The sequence below is a fragment of the Eucalyptus grandis genome, chromosome 3, assembly GCF_016545825.1.
Source record: "Eucalyptus grandis isolate ANBG69807.140 chromosome 3, ASM1654582v1, whole genome shotgun sequence".
Classification (NCBI taxonomy): Eukaryota; Viridiplantae; Streptophyta; class Magnoliopsida; order Myrtales; family Myrtaceae; genus Eucalyptus; species Eucalyptus grandis.
In genome coordinates, this window is record NC_052614.1 from 36,229,837 (window position 1) to 36,234,457 (window position 4,621).

The window sequence follows — 4,621 nt, forward strand, 5'->3', positions numbered from 1 at the left end:
AACTAATTTCAGCTGAGCCATTAGCCTCCTTAGGCGCCCGCCCGATTGCGGGCGCTGAAAAAAAAGAGGTCGCGACACAATGGAAAGACATCTTTTGAAGGGGTGTGATGGAGTCATATAAAAGACTCCTGAAAACAACGTTGGCACAATTTGGAAGAACGTACGTACAGAAAAGAAAGTTTTCCTTTTCTTGTCCCATTTCCATCAAAGAGAAGACATTCCATTTCTTCTTTACGAGAACAGTTTGCATTTACGCCGTGGAAATCGGATGCTTTCCTTGCGATTGCATTCAAACCAACGTGAAGTAATTTTGTTCGTGATTCATCCGCAAATTCAACATTCGTTCCGGGGTATATTGTTGATCGCGCATTGAAAGAGATAAGTCGTCTTCCACCGACTTGAATTCCAACATTGGTATTAGAGCCCGATCGTGATTTCTACCTTATTTTCATCAAATTTTCCTGTTTACTACTTGATATTGAGATCAAGATATTGTATTCTACACTATTTTGATATTTATTGGTCGAATTACAATCTGAATCGTTGAAATCAAACCGAAGTGAAGAACGATTCGGGGTCACGTACACTGTATAGTTTTGGCCATTTTTCGAAAAAAATTTCGACCAAAATAAATTTCCAAATATAAAGGATGAAAGTACTCATCAAGACGAGTCCAGCGGTGGATCGAGCGCCACCGGAGCAGACTAGACGCGCCTACACGCGCGCCGTAAGCCGCGGCGCGTGGGCGCCACGCGTTGGGAACGCCACGCGTGAGCGTCACATGCGCGGCAAAGCGACGCATGATGACGTCACGGATGATGTCATCCAGTAATATTTCATGCACTTTTGGGTCATTTGAAAGTGGATATATTTTTGCCCTACGAACGTGAGTTCATGTTTAAAAATAATAAATATAAATATAAATATAAATATAAATATAAATATAGAAATATAAAAATAAATATAAAAATCTGTCCCTAGTTTAAATGTTAAGATGAAGAAAATACTCAAACAAAGAGGAGCACCTCTTTTCATTATACGTTAATTTAATACTATCTAATATTTTCTTGAGAATAAATCATAAGAGCAGCCTGTAAGAATATGCCCTGGTTTCTCCAGATTTCGCTTGGAACCCACGTCTAATATTACCAATTATTTTCTTTGGCGTTAGACATGTCCTTTCAGATAGATTCATTGTATTTTTAAATGCTGTTGACGATCAATTATCTCCTCAAGTTTGGTAGGTGGATCCAACTTTATCCATTCCATTTAGAATGGCTACTTCGCATTAGTTCCTGAATTCTCGAGCATATTAATTTATTCAAATGACCAATATCTGATGAAAATTTGGTATAGCTGAATATTAATGGCTGCTAATACATAACCACTGGGGTCATAAAATTATTAAGTTTCACGTTTACATATTTTATTCACAGAAGCTAATCCCTATAGTTTATCATATCTGGTGGAACTCTAAGGTCAAACAGAAATTATGGCATTATAGCAACACATCTTTGTCGTCTACTTTTTGATTCTTTCTTTTCTTTTCTTTTTTTGGTAAAGTTCTTTCTTTTCTTTTGTTCGAGACATAAAATCAACATTTCTATTGTCATTTTGAAATCCTTTTGTTTTCTGTCCATTTGACAAAAATAAACTGTGCTTTACCTGTGCATTGTGCACCCACGAAGGATAATTAATTCGGAAGGCCGTTGCAGCGGTTTCGAGCGAAGGCATTGTTAGTCTTTGACTCCTGAAACCTTCTTTTGGTTCGTTGTCAAAGAAAAGATGAATGGACATGCTGTCTTGGTAATAAAACTATGTACAACTACATTACGTTTCAATCGTTTGGAGGATCTAGAAATTTCATTTTGTAATGAAATGGGTTTACGATTCTTAATGCTTTGGTGCATCATATACAAGGTTAGCAAATCTGTCTGGATGAGGACATCGGTAAACTCCCATGCTTCATCGGAGGGTTAGTGAAGGTTTCATATTTGTCTTTGCAGCGACGCCAGGAGATGGAGGAGCTTCCGAGCATCAGCGTTTACATAGATGCTCTGCAACAAAAGAAAGGAGTTTCCATTCCATGTAATAAATTTCTGTAAAGCGGTGTTCTTTATGTTTGTGATTTTAATGCATAGTACTTTGTCTTTTTTTTTTTTTTTTGAAAGATTAGCATAAAGTGTGAAATAACTTGTTCGTGTGTAAGAAATAGAACGCCACTGAACTTCCACTCTATTTGGCCAAAAAGAAAAAATATATATGGTAATAATACTACCCTCTATATTGGAAGGAGCTTCCATACCCTTTGATGAGAGTTGTGCATTACAAGGTTTACACATCTTTCTCTTTCATCCGCGAACTTAAGATTCCCAGATATACTAGGAGTACCAAAGGGCAAAAATGAAAATCAAGTTCCTGTATTATTCTGGCTTTTTGTAAGTTAAAAAAAAATAATAAAAAATAAGACTCGGGCATTTCACAATCAGAGTCGAAGTCATGTTCATACTTAATGTAACTCGGGCATGTCATCAAACCTTGATGAGCATTCAATCAAAAGGCACGGTGTAACAATGAGATAGCGAGAATCACAACCCAATCGGTAAAGATCATCAAGATTGAATCGAAGTCATTTATATAATGTCGATCGTGAACAGTTTTCATGCTGGCAGCAACAAAGGCCTCGGATTCTATTTTACAGGCGTCACACTTAAAAATAGAGCAGACAGCTTTTACCTTAGCTTGGAGCAATCATCGGTCGCGGTCGTTTGTTCAACCAGCCAGAGGAGGTTTGGATGCGTTGGCAATGATTGAAGCCAGTGAAGGAGAATCGAACGGGCCGTGAGTGTTTGACACTCTGATTGGATTAACAGAGCAGAACCGAGAAAGTCCCATTCGACGAGATGTTTGACAATCTGAAGAGACCAAAAGAATCGAAGGCAAAGCTGGGAAAAGAGGGAATCGGAGATAATGACACAAGCAAGAACATGGAGAAATCGATACTACCGATCAAATCGCATATGGAAATCAGAAAAGAAGAGGTGACTTAGCTTCGATGCCATTGCAGTAATCGAAGAACTGAACCGGAAGGAGTAGGTGCACTCGTCGGAACAGAGCTGAGGAACGCCGGAATCCGCCGGAATGAAGACAGGCTGAACAATCCGAATTCTGATCTTGATTGGGCTGATGGATTGAGTTCGTGGACCTGGGTCAGTGGGCCGCATGAACTAGGCTCATTAGATCAGGCCCTTTCCGTCATGATTGGACCCTTCAACTTTTTTTTTTCTCTTCTTCCTATTCTTTTTTTCTCCTTCTTTTCCTTTTTTTTTTTTGTTAGTATATGTATTTTTTACACAAAGTATATTTGATGCATTGACAAAGATTCAGGTGTCAATAAGATGTAGGATCTTTCAAAATGGGTCATGAGTGAAAGCCTGCATCATGTGGCTGGGACTGACCTTTAGATATTTTGACAAAGGGCTAACGGATGGAGATTTTGGGCTAGGGTGATTAGTTGGTGATTTTTGTAGACAAAGCAAGTTTGGAGCAATTTTGAAATTAAAGTGAAAGTTGGTGATTTTTTTTTAGTAAAAAAAAATTCAGAATAGAATGGGGATTGACAGTTAAGTAAATGATCTGCCATTATTAATTAGTCTTAAAAATTAGAGATTTTTCTAAGAAAAGATTTTGCAGCCATCGGCCTCCTTTTCCGCTCAATGCCGTGTTTTCGAACGGGAATGAGAACAGGAAAGTTTGACAATCCTCTTTAGAAAGCAAACAACACCTAGCAGTCGGTCAAAAAAAGGGCACTCTTGCTAACCTAGCCGCCCCTCATTCAACGACCAAAAAAAGGTGCTCCCAGTCTAGCCACACAAATTGATTTAAGTCGTTCTTTCCAACCCCAATGCTCCTACCAGCAACGGTTTGCATGTAGTTCCAACGAGAAATGTGCACAACCAGACATCATAAAATACCTCGTGCGTTGTTCTTCAGGAAACGATGCGCCCATTCTGGCCTAGACTGGTCATCTTCACTAGACAGAATGAATAAATTACTTAGCTTCTTTGGTGCTTTTCTAAAAAGACTGCATAATTGACATTAAAAAATACACGCGTGATGCATGTACGCAACCAATTTACATTTAATAAATCTTACAAAATTTCTCTATTATGAAGTACTAGAATTATTAAATAAATGACAGAAATTATTGACATAATATGAAGAAACTGAATATTTTTATGTGGAAAGATAAAATTATGTTAAGATTTGAAATTTTGTTAGTAGAATTGTTTATACGTAGAAAGGATTCAAATTGAATTACATGAAAGATAAAATAGAATTATGAATTTAGATCTTTGTCTATTGATACTCGAGGTTTTTTTAGGAAGAAAAAAGTAATCATGATCAAGTAGGACCTCTTTGATTTATATAAATATATATGAAGTTATCGATTTCATCCCGACACCTCCAGACTCCATTGTCAGCGACCCCAAAATAAATTGCAAAACCCTAATCAGTACTTTCCATCTTTACCTCTCTCTCTCACCCGCAGAGTCGCAGACGCCGTCTTCCCCAGTTCCTTGAGCTCGCGACCTCCGCCCATCCGCCGATCTTGTCGCCG